General features: G+C 53.5%; 39 non-coding genes across 39 annotated transcripts; all 39 read right to left on the reverse strand.

Annotated features, from left to right (window-relative positions):
* Window positions 1-50: 50 nt before the first annotated feature.
* Window positions 51-122, reverse strand: TRNAC-GCA (transfer RNA cysteine (anticodon GCA)). The gene has a single exon. It is a non-coding gene; the product is annotated as a tRNA-Cys (tRNA).
* A 308-nt stretch (window positions 123-430) lies between these two features.
* On the reverse strand, window positions 431-502 carry TRNAC-GCA (transfer RNA cysteine (anticodon GCA)). The gene has a single exon. It is a non-coding gene; the product is annotated as a tRNA-Cys (tRNA).
* A 316-nt stretch (window positions 503-818) lies between these two features.
* TRNAC-GCA (transfer RNA cysteine (anticodon GCA)) lies at window positions 819-890 on the reverse strand. Its single transcript has one exon. It is a non-coding gene; the product is annotated as a tRNA-Cys (tRNA).
* A 122-nt stretch (window positions 891-1,012) lies between these two features.
* Window positions 1,013-1,084, reverse strand: TRNAC-ACA (transfer RNA cysteine (anticodon ACA)). Its single transcript has one exon. It is a non-coding gene; the product is annotated as a tRNA-Cys (tRNA).
* A 699-nt stretch (window positions 1,085-1,783) lies between these two features.
* TRNAC-GCA (transfer RNA cysteine (anticodon GCA)) lies at window positions 1,784-1,855 on the reverse strand. Its single transcript has one exon. It is a non-coding gene; the product is annotated as a tRNA-Cys (tRNA).
* Window positions 1,856-2,355: 500 nt separating this feature from the next.
* TRNAC-GCA (transfer RNA cysteine (anticodon GCA)) lies at window positions 2,356-2,427 on the reverse strand. Its single transcript has one exon. It is a non-coding gene; the product is annotated as a tRNA-Cys (tRNA).
* Window positions 2,428-2,949: 522 nt separating this feature from the next.
* TRNAC-GCA (transfer RNA cysteine (anticodon GCA)) lies at window positions 2,950-3,021 on the reverse strand. The gene has a single exon. It is a non-coding gene; the product is annotated as a tRNA-Cys (tRNA).
* A 500-nt stretch (window positions 3,022-3,521) lies between these two features.
* TRNAC-GCA (transfer RNA cysteine (anticodon GCA)) lies at window positions 3,522-3,593 on the reverse strand. Its single transcript has one exon. It is a non-coding gene; the product is annotated as a tRNA-Cys (tRNA).
* A 317-nt stretch (window positions 3,594-3,910) lies between these two features.
* Window positions 3,911-3,982, reverse strand: TRNAC-GCA (transfer RNA cysteine (anticodon GCA)). The gene has a single exon. It is a non-coding gene; the product is annotated as a tRNA-Cys (tRNA).
* A 120-nt stretch (window positions 3,983-4,102) lies between these two features.
* Window positions 4,103-4,174, reverse strand: TRNAC-GCA (transfer RNA cysteine (anticodon GCA)). Its single transcript has one exon. It is a non-coding gene; the product is annotated as a tRNA-Cys (tRNA).
* A 122-nt stretch (window positions 4,175-4,296) lies between these two features.
* Window positions 4,297-4,368, reverse strand: TRNAC-GCA (transfer RNA cysteine (anticodon GCA)). Its single transcript has one exon. It is a non-coding gene; the product is annotated as a tRNA-Cys (tRNA).
* A 120-nt stretch (window positions 4,369-4,488) lies between these two features.
* TRNAC-GCA (transfer RNA cysteine (anticodon GCA)) lies at window positions 4,489-4,560 on the reverse strand. The gene has a single exon. It is a non-coding gene; the product is annotated as a tRNA-Cys (tRNA).
* Window positions 4,561-4,680: 120 nt separating this feature from the next.
* Window positions 4,681-4,752, reverse strand: TRNAC-GCA (transfer RNA cysteine (anticodon GCA)). The gene has a single exon. It is a non-coding gene; the product is annotated as a tRNA-Cys (tRNA).
* Window positions 4,753-5,067: 315 nt separating this feature from the next.
* Window positions 5,068-5,139, reverse strand: TRNAC-GCA (transfer RNA cysteine (anticodon GCA)). The gene has a single exon. It is a non-coding gene; the product is annotated as a tRNA-Cys (tRNA).
* A 129-nt stretch (window positions 5,140-5,268) lies between these two features.
* Window positions 5,269-5,340, reverse strand: TRNAC-GCA (transfer RNA cysteine (anticodon GCA)). Its single transcript has one exon. It is a non-coding gene; the product is annotated as a tRNA-Cys (tRNA).
* Window positions 5,341-5,460: 120 nt separating this feature from the next.
* On the reverse strand, window positions 5,461-5,532 carry TRNAC-GCA (transfer RNA cysteine (anticodon GCA)). The gene has a single exon. It is a non-coding gene; the product is annotated as a tRNA-Cys (tRNA).
* A 508-nt stretch (window positions 5,533-6,040) lies between these two features.
* TRNAC-GCA (transfer RNA cysteine (anticodon GCA)) lies at window positions 6,041-6,112 on the reverse strand. Its single transcript has one exon. It is a non-coding gene; the product is annotated as a tRNA-Cys (tRNA).
* Window positions 6,113-6,626: 514 nt separating this feature from the next.
* Window positions 6,627-6,698, reverse strand: TRNAC-GCA (transfer RNA cysteine (anticodon GCA)). The gene has a single exon. It is a non-coding gene; the product is annotated as a tRNA-Cys (tRNA).
* A 311-nt stretch (window positions 6,699-7,009) lies between these two features.
* Window positions 7,010-7,081, reverse strand: TRNAC-GCA (transfer RNA cysteine (anticodon GCA)). The gene has a single exon. It is a non-coding gene; the product is annotated as a tRNA-Cys (tRNA).
* A 117-nt stretch (window positions 7,082-7,198) lies between these two features.
* Window positions 7,199-7,270, reverse strand: TRNAC-GCA (transfer RNA cysteine (anticodon GCA)). The gene has a single exon. It is a non-coding gene; the product is annotated as a tRNA-Cys (tRNA).
* Window positions 7,271-7,397: 127 nt separating this feature from the next.
* Window positions 7,398-7,469, reverse strand: TRNAC-GCA (transfer RNA cysteine (anticodon GCA)). The gene has a single exon. It is a non-coding gene; the product is annotated as a tRNA-Cys (tRNA).
* Window positions 7,470-7,589: 120 nt separating this feature from the next.
* On the reverse strand, window positions 7,590-7,661 carry TRNAC-GCA (transfer RNA cysteine (anticodon GCA)). Its single transcript has one exon. It is a non-coding gene; the product is annotated as a tRNA-Cys (tRNA).
* A 120-nt stretch (window positions 7,662-7,781) lies between these two features.
* On the reverse strand, window positions 7,782-7,853 carry TRNAC-GCA (transfer RNA cysteine (anticodon GCA)). Its single transcript has one exon. It is a non-coding gene; the product is annotated as a tRNA-Cys (tRNA).
* A 123-nt stretch (window positions 7,854-7,976) lies between these two features.
* On the reverse strand, window positions 7,977-8,048 carry TRNAC-GCA (transfer RNA cysteine (anticodon GCA)). The gene has a single exon. It is a non-coding gene; the product is annotated as a tRNA-Cys (tRNA).
* Window positions 8,049-8,168: 120 nt separating this feature from the next.
* Window positions 8,169-8,240, reverse strand: TRNAC-GCA (transfer RNA cysteine (anticodon GCA)). Its single transcript has one exon. It is a non-coding gene; the product is annotated as a tRNA-Cys (tRNA).
* A 117-nt stretch (window positions 8,241-8,357) lies between these two features.
* On the reverse strand, window positions 8,358-8,429 carry TRNAC-GCA (transfer RNA cysteine (anticodon GCA)). Its single transcript has one exon. It is a non-coding gene; the product is annotated as a tRNA-Cys (tRNA).
* Window positions 8,430-8,743: 314 nt separating this feature from the next.
* On the reverse strand, window positions 8,744-8,815 carry TRNAC-GCA (transfer RNA cysteine (anticodon GCA)). The gene has a single exon. It is a non-coding gene; the product is annotated as a tRNA-Cys (tRNA).
* A 529-nt stretch (window positions 8,816-9,344) lies between these two features.
* On the reverse strand, window positions 9,345-9,416 carry TRNAC-GCA (transfer RNA cysteine (anticodon GCA)). The gene has a single exon. It is a non-coding gene; the product is annotated as a tRNA-Cys (tRNA).
* A 499-nt stretch (window positions 9,417-9,915) lies between these two features.
* On the reverse strand, window positions 9,916-9,987 carry TRNAC-GCA (transfer RNA cysteine (anticodon GCA)). The gene has a single exon. It is a non-coding gene; the product is annotated as a tRNA-Cys (tRNA).
* A 119-nt stretch (window positions 9,988-10,106) lies between these two features.
* Window positions 10,107-10,178, reverse strand: TRNAC-GCA (transfer RNA cysteine (anticodon GCA)). Its single transcript has one exon. It is a non-coding gene; the product is annotated as a tRNA-Cys (tRNA).
* A 315-nt stretch (window positions 10,179-10,493) lies between these two features.
* On the reverse strand, window positions 10,494-10,565 carry TRNAC-GCA (transfer RNA cysteine (anticodon GCA)). Its single transcript has one exon. It is a non-coding gene; the product is annotated as a tRNA-Cys (tRNA).
* A 128-nt stretch (window positions 10,566-10,693) lies between these two features.
* TRNAC-GCA (transfer RNA cysteine (anticodon GCA)) lies at window positions 10,694-10,765 on the reverse strand. Its single transcript has one exon. It is a non-coding gene; the product is annotated as a tRNA-Cys (tRNA).
* Window positions 10,766-11,087: 322 nt separating this feature from the next.
* Window positions 11,088-11,159, reverse strand: TRNAC-GCA (transfer RNA cysteine (anticodon GCA)). Its single transcript has one exon. It is a non-coding gene; the product is annotated as a tRNA-Cys (tRNA).
* A 116-nt stretch (window positions 11,160-11,275) lies between these two features.
* On the reverse strand, window positions 11,276-11,347 carry TRNAC-GCA (transfer RNA cysteine (anticodon GCA)). Its single transcript has one exon. It is a non-coding gene; the product is annotated as a tRNA-Cys (tRNA).
* A 126-nt stretch (window positions 11,348-11,473) lies between these two features.
* TRNAC-GCA (transfer RNA cysteine (anticodon GCA)) lies at window positions 11,474-11,545 on the reverse strand. The gene has a single exon. It is a non-coding gene; the product is annotated as a tRNA-Cys (tRNA).
* Window positions 11,546-11,665: 120 nt separating this feature from the next.
* On the reverse strand, window positions 11,666-11,737 carry TRNAC-GCA (transfer RNA cysteine (anticodon GCA)). Its single transcript has one exon. It is a non-coding gene; the product is annotated as a tRNA-Cys (tRNA).
* Window positions 11,738-11,864: 127 nt separating this feature from the next.
* Window positions 11,865-11,936, reverse strand: TRNAC-GCA (transfer RNA cysteine (anticodon GCA)). Its single transcript has one exon. It is a non-coding gene; the product is annotated as a tRNA-Cys (tRNA).
* A 318-nt stretch (window positions 11,937-12,254) lies between these two features.
* TRNAC-GCA (transfer RNA cysteine (anticodon GCA)) lies at window positions 12,255-12,326 on the reverse strand. Its single transcript has one exon. It is a non-coding gene; the product is annotated as a tRNA-Cys (tRNA).
* Window positions 12,327-12,444: 118 nt separating this feature from the next.
* On the reverse strand, window positions 12,445-12,516 carry TRNAC-GCA (transfer RNA cysteine (anticodon GCA)). The gene has a single exon. It is a non-coding gene; the product is annotated as a tRNA-Cys (tRNA).
* Between the last annotated feature and the right edge of the window lie 134 nt (window positions 12,517-12,650).

The raw sequence follows: 12,650 nt of genomic DNA on the forward strand, positions 1-12,650 counted from the left end.
AGACACTCGCCGGCTCTCCCTTTTTCGGCGCGACTGCGGGCAAAACGCTGAGGGGGCACCCGGATTTGAACCGAGGACCTCTCGATCTGCAGTCGAATGCTCTGCCACTGAGCTATACCCCCCTTGCCTTGTCCTCGGTGTTTGAATTTTTTTTTTTTTTTTTTTGTGCTAAACCGGCTCGACGGCATCGGTAAAGACACTCGCCGGCTCTCCCTTTTTCGGCGCGACTGTGGGCAAAACGCTGAGGGGGCACCCGGATTTGAACCGAGGACCTCTCGATCTGCAGTCGAATGCTCTGCCACTGAGCTATACCCACCTTGCCTTGTCCTCGGTGTTTGAATTTTTTTTTTTGTGCTAAACCGGCTCGACGGCATCTGTAAAGACACTCGCCGGCTCTCCCTTTTTCGGCGCGACTGCAGGCAAAACGCTGAGGGGGCACCCGGATTTGAACCGAGGACCTCTCGATCTGCAGTCGAATGCTCTGCCACTGAGCTATACCCCCCTTGCCTTGTCCTCGGTGTTTGAATTTTTTTTTTTTTGTTTTTTTTTTGTGCTAAACCGGCTCGATGGCATCGGTAAAGACACTCGCCGGCTCTCCCTTTTTCGGCGCGACTGCGGGCAAAACGCTGAGGGGGCACCCGGATTTGAACCGAGGACCTCTCGATCTGCAGTCGAATGCTCTGCCACTGAGCTATACCCACCTTGCCTTGTCCTCGGTGTTTGAATTTTTTTTTTTTTTGTGCTAAACCGGCTCGACGGCATCTGTAAAGACACTCGCCGGCTCTCCCTTTTTCGGCGCGACTGCGGGCAAAACGCTGAGGGGGCACCCGGATTTGAACCGAGGACCTCTCGATCTGCAGTCGAATGCTCTGCCACTGAGCTATACCCCCCTTGCCTTGTCCTCGGTGTTTGAATTTTTTTTTTTTTTTTTTTGTGCTAAACCGGCTCGACGGCATCGGTAAAGACACTCGCCGGCTCTCCCTTTTTCGGCGCGACTGCGGGCAAAACGCTGAGGGGGCACCCGGATTTGAACCGAGGACCTCTCGATCTGTAGTCGAATGCTCTGCCACTGAGCTATACCCCCCTTGCCTTGTCCTCGGTGTTTGAATTTTTTTTTTTTTTTTTTGTGCTAAACCGGCTCGACGGCATCGGTAAAGACACTCGCCGGCTCTCCCTTTTTCGGCGCGACTGCAGGCAAAACGCTGAGGGGGCACCCGGATTTGAACCGAGGACCTCTCGATCTGCAGTCGAATGCTCTGCCACTGAGCTATACCCACCTCGCCTTGTCCTCGGTGTTTGAATTTTTTTTTTTTGTGCTAAACCGGCTCGACGGCATCTGTAAAGACACTCGCCGGCTCTCCCTTTTTCGGCGCGACTGCAGGCAAAACGCTGAGGGGGCACCCGGATTTGAACCGAGGACCTCTCGATCTGCAGTCGAATGCTCTGCCACTGAGCTATACCCACCTTGCCTTGTCCTCGGTGTTTGAATTTTTTTTTTTTTTTTTGTGCTAAACCGGCTCGACGGCATCGGTAAAGACACTCGCCGGCTCTCCCTTTTTCGGCGCGACTGCAGGCAAAACGCTGAGGGGGCACCCGGATTTGAACCCAGGACCTCTCGATCTGCAGTCGAATGCTCTGCCACTGAGCTATACCCCCCTTGCCTTGTCCTCGGTGTTTGAATTTTTTTTTTATTTTTTATTTTTTGTGCTAAACCGGCTCGACGGCATCGGTAAAGACACTCGCCGGCTCTCCCTTTTTCGGCGCGACTGCGGGCAAAACGCTGAGGGGGCACCCGGATTTGAACCGAGGACCTCTCGATCTGCAGTCGAATGCTCTGCCACTGAGCTATACCCCCCTTGCCTTAACCTCGGTGTTTGAATTTTTTTTTTTTTTTGTGCTAAACCGGCTCGACGGCATCGGTAAAGACACTCGCCGGCTCTCCCTTTTTCGGCGCGACTGCGGGCAAAACGCTGAGGGGGCACCCGGATTTGAACCGAGGACCTCTCGATCTGCAGTCGAAAGCTCTGCCACTGAGCTATACCCCCCTTGCCCTGTCCTCGGTGTTTGAATTTTTTTTTTTTTTTTTGTGCTAAACCGGCTCGACGGCATCGGTAAAGACACTCGCCGGCTCTCCCTTTTTCGGCGCGACTGCGGGCAAAACGCTGAGGGGGCACCCGGATTAGAATCGAGGACCTCTCGATCTGCAGTCGATTGCTCTGCCACTGAGCTATACCCCCCTTGCCTTGTCCTCGGTGTTTGAAATTTTTTTTTTTTTTGTGCTAAACCGGCTCGACGGCATCGGTAAAGACACTCGCCGGCTCTCCCTTTTTCGGCGCGACTGCGGGCAAAACGCTGAGGGGGCACCCGGATTTGAACCGAGGACCTCTCGATCTGCAGTCGAATGCTCTGCCACTGAGCTATACCCCCTTGCCTTGTCCTCGGTGTTTGATTTTTTTTTTTTTTTTTTTTTTGTGCTAAACCGGCTCGACGGCATCGGTAAAGACACTCGCCGGCTCTCCCTTTTTCGGCGCGACTGCGGGCAAGGCGCTGAGGGGGCACCCGGAGTTGAACCGAGGACCTCTCGATCTGCAGTCGAATGCTCTGCCACTGAGCTATACCCCCCTTGCCTTGTCCTCGGTGTTTGAATTTTTTTTTTATGTGCTAAACCGGCTCGACGGCATCGGTAAAGACACTCGCCGGCTCTCCCTTTTTCGGCGCGACTGCGGGCAAAACGCTGAGGGGGCACCCGGATTTGAACCGAGGACCTCTCGATCTGCAGTCAAATGCTCTGCCACTGAGCTATACCCCTCTGCCACTGAGCTATACCCCCCTTGCCTTGTCCTCGGTGTTTGAATTTTTTTTTTTTTTTTGTGCTAAACCGACTCGACGGCATCGGTAAAGACACTCGCCGGCTCTCCCTTTTTCGGCGCGACTGCGGGCAAAACGCTGAGGGGGCACCCGGATTTGAACCGAGGACCTCTCGATCTGCAGTCGAATGCTCTGCCACTGAGCTATACCCCCCTTGCCTTGTCCTCGGTGTTTGAATTTTTTTTTTTTTTTTTTTGTGCTAAACCGGCTCGATGGCATCGGTAAAGACACTCGCCGGCTCTCCCTTTTTCGGCGCGACTGTGGGCAAAATGCTGAGGGGGCACCCGGATTTGAACCGAGGACCTCTCGATCTGCAGTCGAATGCTCTGCCACTGAGCTATACCCACCTTGCCTTGTCCTCGGTGTTTGAATTTTTTTTTTTTTGTGCTAAACCGGCTCGACGGCATCTGTAAAGACACTCGCCGGCTCTCCCTTTTTCGGCGCGACTGCGGGCAAAACGCTGAGGGGGCACCCGGATTTGAACCCAGGACCTCTCGATCTGCAGTCGAATGCTCTGCCACTGAACTATACCCCCCTTGCCTTGTCCTCGGTGTTTGAATTTTTTTTTTTTTTTGTGCTAAACCGGCTCGACGGCATCGGTAAAGACACTCGCCGGCTCTCCCTTTTTCGGCGCGACTGCGGGCAAAACGCTGAGGGGGCACCCGGATTTGAACCGAGGACCTCTCGATCTGCAGTCGAATGCTCTGCCACTGAGCTATACCCCCCTTGCCTTGTCCTCGGTGTTTGAATTTTTTTTTTTTTTGTTTTTTTTTTGTGCTAAACCGGCTCGATGGCATCGGTAAAGACACTCGCCGGCTCTCCCTTTTTCGGCGCGACTGCGGGCAAAACGCTGAGGGGGCACCCGGATTTGAACCGAGGACCTCTCGATCTGCAGTCGAATGCTCTGCCACTGAGCTATACCCACCTTGCCTTGTCCTCGGTGTTTGAATTTTTTTTTTTTTTGTGCTAAACCGGCTCGACGGCATCTGTAAAGACACTCGCCGGCTCTCCCTTTTTCGGCGCGACTGCGGGCAAAACGCTGAGGGGGCACCCGGATTTGAACCGAGGACCTCTCGATCTGCAGTCGAATGCTCTGCCACTGAGCTATACCCCCCTTGCCTTGTCCTCGGTGTTTGAATTTTTTTTTTTTTTTTTGTGCTAAACCGGCTCGACGGCATCGGTAAAGACACTCGCCGGCTCTCCCTTTTTCGGCGCGACTGCGGGCAAAACGCTGAGGGGGCACCCGGATTTGAACCGAGGACCTCTCGATCTGCAGTCGAATGCTCTGCCACTGAGCTATACCCCCCTTGCCTTGTCCTCGGTGTTTGAATTTTTTTTTTTTTTTTTTTGTGCTAAACCGACTCGACGGGATCGGTAAAGACACTCGCCGGCTCTCCCTTTTTCGGCGCGACTGCGGGCAAAACGCTGAGGGGGCACCCGGATTTGAACCGAGGACCTCTCGATCTGCAGTCGAATGCTCTGCCACTGAGCTATACCCCCCTTGCCTTGTCCTCGGTGTTTGAATTTTTATTTTATTTTTTGTGCTAAACCGGCTCGACGGCATCGGTAAAGACACTCGCCGGCTCTCCCTTTTTCGGCGCGACTGCGGGCAAAACGCTGAGGGGGCACCCGGATTTGAACCGAGGACCTCTCGATCTGCAGTCGAATGCTCTGCCACTGAGCTATACCCCCCTTGCCTTGTCCTCGGTGTTTGAATTTTTTTTTTTTTTTTTGTGCTAAACCGGCTCGACGGCATCGGTAAAGACACTCGCCGGCTCTCCCTTTTTCGGCGCGACTGCGGGCAAAACGCTGAGGGGGCACCCGGATTTGAACCGAGGACCTCTCGATCTGCAGTCGAATGCTCTGCCACTGAGCTATACCCCCCTTGCCTTGTCCTCGGTGTTTGAATTATTTTTTTTTTTTTTTGTGCTAAACCGGCTCGACGGCATCGGTAAAGACACTCGCCGGCTCTCCCTTTTTCGGCGCGACTGCAGGCAAAACGCTGAGGGGGCACCCGGATTTGAACCGAGGACCTCTCGATCTGCAGTCGAATGCTCTGCCACTGATCTATACCCCCCTTGCCTTGTCCTCGGTGTTTGAATTTTTTTTTTTTTTTTTTTGTGCTAACCCGGCTCGACGGCATCGGTAAAGACACTCGCCGGCTCTCCCTTTTTCGTTGCGACTGCGGGCAAAACGCTGAGGGGGCACCCGGATTTGAACCGAGGACCTCTCGATCTGCAGTCGAATGCTCTGCCACTGAGCTATACCCCCCTTGCCTTGTCCTCGGTGTTTGAAATTTTTTTTTTTATTTTTTTTTTTTTGTGCTAAACCGGCTCGACGGGATCGGTAAAGACACTCGCCGGCTCTCCCTTTTTCGGCGCGACTGCGGGCAAAACGCTGAGGGGGCACCCGGATTTGAACCGAGGACCTCTCGATCTGCAGTCGAATGCTCTGCCACTGAGCTATACCCCCCTTGCCTTGTCCTCGGTGTTTGAATTTTTATTTTATTTTTTGTGCTAAACCGGCTCGACGGCATCGGTAAAGACACTCGCCGGCTCTCCCTTTTTCGGCGCGACTGCGGGCAAAACGCTGAGGGGGCACCCGGATTTGAACCGAGGACCTCTCGATCTGCAGTCGAATGCTCTGCCACTGAGCTATACCCCCCTTGCCTTGTCCTCGGTGTTTGAATTTTTTATTTTTTTTTTGTGCTAAACCGGCTCGACGGCATCGGTAAAGACACTCGCCGCCTCTCCCTTTTTCGGCGCGACTGCGGGCAAAACGCTGAGGGGGCATCCGGATTTGAACCGAGGACCTCTCGATCTGCAGTCGAATGCTCTGCCACTGAGCTATACCCCCCTTGCCTTGTCCTCGGTGTTTGAATTATTTTTTTTTTTTTTTGTGCTAAACCGGCTCGACGGCATCGGTAAAGACACTCGCCGGCTCTCCCTTTTTCGGCGCGACTGCAGGCAAAACGCTGAGGGGGCACCCGGATTTGAACCGAGGACCTCTCGATCTGCAGTCGAATGCTCTGCCACTGATCTATACCCCCCTTGCCTTGTCCTCGGTGTTTGAATTTTTTTTTTTTTTTTTTTTGTGCTAACCCGGCTCGACGGCATCGGTAAAGACACTCGCCGGCTCTCCCTTTTTCGTTGCGACTGCGGGCAAAACGCTGAGGGGGCACCCGGATTTGAACCGAGGACCTCTCGATCTGCAGTCGAATGCTCTGCCACTGAGCTATACCCCCCTTGCCTTGTCCTCGGGGTTTGAAATTTTTTTTTTTATTTTTTTTTTTGTGCTAAACCGGCTCGACGGCATCGGTAAAGACACTCGCCGGCTCTCCCTTTTTCGGCGCGACTGCGGGCAAAACGCTGAGGGGGCACCCGGATTTGAACCGAGGACCTCTTGATCTGCAGTCGAATGCTCTGCCACTGAGCTATACCCCCCTTACCTTGTCCTCGGTGTTTGAATTTTTTTTTTTTTTTTTTGTGCTAAACCGGCTCGACGGCATCGGTAAAGACACTCGCCGGCTCTCCCTTTTTCGGCGCGACTGCGGGCAAAGCGCTGAGGGGGCACCCGGAGTTGAACCGAGGACCTCTCGATCTGCAGTCGAATGCTCTGCCACTGAGCTATACCCCCCTTGCCTTGTCCTCGGTGTTTGAATTTTTATTTTTTATTTTTTGTGCTAAACCGGCTCGACGGCATCGGTAAAGACACTCGCCGGCTCTCCCTTTTTCGGCGCGACTGCGGGCAAAACGCTGAGGGGGCACCCGGATTTGAACCGAGGACCTCTCGATCTGCAGTCGAATGCTCTGCCACTGAGCTATACCCCCCTTGCCTTAACCTCGGTGTTTGAATTTTTTTTTTTTTTTTTTGTGCTAAACCGGCTCGACGGCATCGGTAAAGACACTCGCCGGCTCTCCCTTTTTCGGCGCGACTGCGGGCAAAACGCTGAGGGGGCACCCGGATTTGAACCGAGGACCTCTCGATCTGCAGTCGAAAGCTCTGCCACTGAGCTATACCCCCCTTGCCCTGTCCTCGGTGTTTGAATTTTTTTTTTTTTTTGTGCTAAACCGGCTCGACGGCATCGGTAAAGACACTCGCCGGCTCTCCCTTTTTCGGCGCGACTGCGGGCAAAACGCTGAGGGGGCACCCGGATTTGAACCGAGGACCTCTCGATCTGCAGTCGAATGCTCTGCCACTGAGCTATACCCCCCTTGCCTTGTCCTCGGTGTTTGAATTTTTTTTTTTTTTGTGCTAAACCGGCTCGACGGCATCGGTAAAGACACTCGCCGGCTCTCCCTTTTTCGGCGCGACTGCGGGCAAAACGCTGAGGGGGCACCCGGATTTGAACCGAGGACCTCTCGATCTGCAGTCGAATGCTCTGCCACTGAGCTATACCCCCCTTGCCTTGTCCTTGGTGTTTGAATTTTTATTTTTTATTTTTTTTTTTGTTCTAAACCGGCTCGACGGCATCGGTAAAGACACTCGCCGGCTCTCTCTTTTTTGGCGCGACTGCGGGCAAAACGCTGAGGGGGCACCCGGATTTGAACCGAGGACCTCTCGATCTGCAGTCGAATGCTCTGCCACTGAGCTATACCCCCCTTGCCTTGTACTCGGTGTTTGAATTTTTTTTTTTTTTTTTGTGCTAAACCGGCTCGACGGCATCGGTAAAGACACTCGCCGGCTCTCCCTTTTTCGGCGCGACTGCGGGCAAAACGCTGAGGGGGCACCCGGATTTGAACCGAGGACCTCTCGATCTGCAGTCGAATGCTCTGCCACTGAGCTATACCCCCCTTGCCTTGTCCTTGGTGTTTGAATTTTTTTTTTTTTTTTTGTGCTAAACCGGCTCGACGGCATCGGTAAAGACACTCGCCGGCTCTCCCTTTTTCGGCGCGACTGCGGGCAAAACGCTGAGGGGGCACCCGGATTTGAACCGAGGACCTCTCGATCTGCAGTCGAATGCTCTGCCACTGAGCTATACCCCCCTTGCCTTGTCCTCGGTGTTTGAATTATTTTTTTTTTTTTTTTTGGGCTAAACCGGCTCGACGGCATCGGTAAAGACACTCGCCGGCTCTCCCTTTTTCGGCGCGACTGCGGGCAAAACGCTGAGGGGGCACCCGGATTTGAACCGAGGACCTCTCGATCTGCAGTCGAATGCTCTGCCACTGAGCTATACCCCCCTTGCCTTGTACTCGGTGTTTGAATTTTTTTTTTTTTTTTTGTGCTAAACCGGCTCGACGGCATCGGTAAAGACACTCGCCGGCTCTCCCTTTTTCGGCGCGACTGCGGGCAAAACGCTGAGGGGGCACCCGGATTTGAACCGAGGACCTCTCGATCTGCAGTCGAATGCTCTGCCACTGAGCTATACCCCCCTTGCCTTGTCCTCGGTGTTTGAATTTTTTTTTTTTTTGTGCTAAACCGGCTCGACGGCATCGGTAAAGACACTCGCCGGCTCTCCCTTTTTCGGCGCGACTGCGGGCAAAACGCTGAGGGGGCACCCGGATTTGAACCGAGGACCTCTCGATCTGCAGTCGAATGCTCTGCCACTGAGCTATACCCCCCTTGCCTTGTCCTCGGTGTTTGAATTTTTTTTTTTTTTTTTTGTTGTGCTAAACCGGCTCGACGGCATCGGTAAAGACACTCGCCGGCTCTCCATTTTTCGGCGCGACTGCGGGCAAAACGCTGAGGGGGCACCCGGATTAGAATCGAGGACCTCTCGATCTGCAGTCGATTGCTCTGCCACTGAGCTATACCCCCCTTGCCTTGTCCTCGGTGTTTGAAATTTTTTTTTTTTTTGTGCTAAACCGGCTCGACGGCATCGGTAAAGACACTCGCCGGCTCTCCCTTTTTCGGCGCGACTGCGGGCAAAGCGCTGAGGGGGCACCCGGATTTGAACCGAGGACCTCTCGATCTGCAGTCGAATGCTCTGCCACTGAGCTATACCCCCTTGCCTTGTCCTCGGTGTTTGATTTTTTTTTTTTTTTTTTTTTTTGTGCTAAACCGGCTTGACGGCATCGGTAAAGACACTCGCCGGCTCTCCCTTTTTCGGCGCGACTGCGGGCAAAGCGCTGAGGGGGCACCCGGAGTTGAACCGAGGACCTCTCGATCTGCAGTCGAATGCTCTGCCACTGAGCTATACCCCCCTTGCCTTGTCCTCGGTGTTTGAATTTTTTTTTTTTTTTTTTTGTGCTAAACCGGCTCGACGGCATCGGTAAAGACACTCGCCGGCTCTCCCTTTTTCGGCGCGACTGCGGGCAAAACGCTGAGGGGGCACCCGGATTTGAACCGAGGACCTCTCGATCTGCAGTCGAATGCTCTGCCACTGAGCTATACCCCTCTGCCACTGAGCTATACCCCCCTTGCCTTGTCCTCGGTGTTTGAATTTTTATTTTTTTTTGTGCTAAACCGGCTCGACGGCATCGGTAAAGACACTCGCCGGCTCTCCCTTTTTCGGCGCGACTGCGGGCAAAACGCTGAGGGGGCACCCGGATTTGAACCGAGGACCTCTCGATCTGCAGTCGAATGCTCTGCCACTGAGCTATACCCCCCTTGCCTTGTCCTCGGTGTTTGAATTTTTTTTTTTTTTTTTTTGTGCTAAACCGGCTCGATGGCATCGGTAAAGACACTCGCCAGCTCTCCCTTTTTCGGCGCGACTGTGGGCAAAACGCTGAGGGGGCACCCGGATTTGAACCGAGGACCTCTCGATCTGCAGTCGAATGCTCTGCCACTGAGCTATACCCACCTTGCCTTGTCCTCGGTGTTTGAATTTTTTTTTTTTTGTGCTAAACCGGCTCGACGGCATCTGTAAAGACACTCGCCGGCTCTCCCTTTTTCGGCGCGACTGCGGGCAAAACGCTGAGGGGGCACCCGGATTTGAACCGAGGACCTCTCGATCTGCAGTCGAATGCTCTGCCACTGAGCTATACCCACCTTGCCTTGTCCTCGGTGTTTGAATTTTTTTTTTTTTTGTGCTAAACCGGCTCGACGGCATCGGTAAAGACACTCGCCGGCTCTCCCTTTTTCGGCGCGACTGCGGGCAAAACGCTGAGGGGGCACCCGGATTTGAACCGAGGACCTCTCGATCTGCAGTCGAATGCTCTGCCACTGAGCTATACCCCCCTTGCCTTGTCCTCGGTGTTTGAATTTTTTATTTTTTTTTGTGCTAAACCGGCTCGACGGCATCGGTAAAGACACTCGCCGGCTCTCCCTTTTTCGGCGCGACTGCGGGCAAAACGCTGAGGGGGCACCCGGATTTGAACCGAGGACCTCTCGATCTGCAGTCGAATGCTCTGCCACTGAGCTATACCCCCCTTGCCTTGTCCTCGGTGTTTGAATTATTTTTTTTTTTTTTTGTGCTAAACCGGCTCGACGGCATCGGTAAAGACACTCGCCGGCTCTCCCTTTTTCGGCGCGACTGCAGGCAAAACGCTGAGGGGGCACCCGGATTTGAACCGAGGACCTCTCGATCTGCAGTCGAATGCTCTGCCACTGATCTATACCCCCCTTGCCTTGTCCTCGGTGTTTGAATTTTTTTTTTTTTTTTTTTGTGCTAACCCGGCTCGACGGCATCGGTAAAGACACTCGCCGGCTCTCCCTTTTTCGTTGCGACTGCGGGCAAAACGCTGAGGGGGCACCCGGATTTGAACCGAGGACCTCTCGATCTGCAGTCGAATGCTCTGCCACTGAGCTATACCCCCCTTGCCTTGTCCTCGGTGTTTGAAATTTTTTTTTTATTTTTTTTTTTTTGTGCTAAACCGGCTCGACGGCATCGGTAAAGACACTCGCCGGCTCTCCCTTTTTCGGCGCGACTGCGGGCAAAACGCTGAGGGGGCACCCGGATTTGAACCGAGGACCTCTCGATCTGCAGTCGAATGCTCTGCCACTGAGCTATACCCCCCTTGCCTTGTCCTCGGTGTTTGAATTTTTTTTTTTTTTTTTTTTTGTGCTAAACCGGCTCGACGGCATCGGTAAAGACACTCGCCGGCTCTCCCTTTTTCGGCGCGACTGCGGGCAAAACGCTGAGGGGGCACCCGGATTTGAACCCAGGACCTCTCGATCTGCAGTCGAATGCTCTGCCACTGAACTATACCCGCCTTGCCTTGTCCTCGGTGTTTGAATTTTTTTTTTTTTTTTTTTTTTTGTGCTAAACCGGCTCGACGGCATCGGTAAAGACACTCGCCGGCTCTCCCTTTTTCGGCGCGACTGCGGGCAAAACGCTGAGGGGGCACCCGGATTTGAACCGAGGACCTCTCGATCTGCAGTCGAATGCTCTGCCACTGAGCTATACCCCCCTTGCCTTGTCCTCGGTGTTTGAATTTTTTTTTTTTTGTGCTAAATCGGCTCGACGGCATCGGTAAAGACACTCGCCGGCTCTCCCTTTTTCGGCGCGACTGCGGGCAAAACGCTGAGGGGGCACCCGGATTTGAACCGAGGACCTCTCGATCTGCAGTCGAATGCTCTGCCACTGAGCTATACCCCCCTTGCCTTGTCCTCGGTGTTTGAATTTTTTTTTTTTATTTTTTTTTTGTGCTAAACCGGCTCGACGGCATCGGTAAAGACACTCGCCGGCTCTCTCTTTTTCGGCGCGACTGCGGGCAAAACGCTGAGGGGGCACCCGGATTTGAACCGAGGACCTCTCGATCTGCAGTCGAATGCTCTGCCACTGAGCTATACCCCCCTTGCCTTGTACTCGGTGTTTGAATTTTTTATTTTTTTTTTGTGCTAAACCGGCTCGACGGCATCGGTAAAGACACTCGCCGGCTCTCCCTTTTTCGGCGCGACTGCGGGCAAAACGCTGAGGGGGCACCCGGATTTGAACCGAGGACCTCTCGATCTGCAGTCGAATGCTCTGCCACTGAGCTATACCCCCCTTGCCTTGTCCTCGGTGTTTGAATTTTTTTTTTTTTTTTTTTTTTTTGTGCTAAACCGGCTCAACGGCATCGGTAAAGACACTCGCCGGCTCTCCCTTTTTCGGCGCGACTGCGGGCAAAACGCTGAGGGGGCACCCGGATTTGAACCGAGGACCTCTCGATCTGCAGTCGAATGCTCTGCCACTGAGCTATACCCCCTTGCCTTGTCCTCGGTGTTTGATTTTTTTTTTTTTTTTTTTTTTTGTGCTAAACCGGCTCGACGGCATCGGTAAAGACACTCGCCGGCTCTCCCTTTTTCGGCGCGACTGCGGGCAAAACGCTGAGGGGGCACCCGGATTTGAACCGAGGACCTCTCGATCTGCAGTCGAATGCTCTGCCACTGAGCTATACCCGCCTTGCCTTGTTCTCGGTGTTTGAATTTTTTATTTTTATTTTTTGTGCTAAACCGGCTCGACGGCATCGGTAAAGACACTCGCCGGCTCTCCCTTTTTCGGCGCGACTGCGGGCAAAACGCTGAGGGGGCACCCGGATTTGAACCGAGGACCTCTCGATCTGCAGTCGAATGCTCTGCCACTGAGCTATACCCCCCTTGCCTTGTCCTCGGTGTTTGAATTTTTTTTTTTTTTTGTGCTAAACCGGCTCGACGGCATCGGTAAAGACACTCGCCGGCTCTCCCTTTTTCGGCGCGACTGCGGGCAAAACGCTGAGGGGGCACCCGGATTTGAACCGAGGACCTCTCGATCTGCAGTCGAATGCTCTGCCACTGAGCTATACCCCCCTTGCCTTGTCCTCGGTGTTTGAATTGTTTTTTTTTTTTTTTTTTTTTCGTGCTAAACCGGCTCGACGGCATCGGTAAAGACACTCGCCGGCTCTCCCTTTTTCGGCGCGACTGCGGGCAAAACGCTGAGGGGG

The sequence above is a fragment of the Lithobates pipiens genome, unplaced genomic scaffold (assembly GCF_037356315.1).
Source record: "Lithobates pipiens isolate NorthernLeopardFrog02 unplaced genomic scaffold, aLitPip1_a1.2 Scaffold_22, whole genome shotgun sequence".
NCBI classification, from domain to species: domain Eukaryota; kingdom Metazoa; phylum Chordata; class Amphibia; order Anura; family Ranidae; genus Lithobates; species Lithobates pipiens.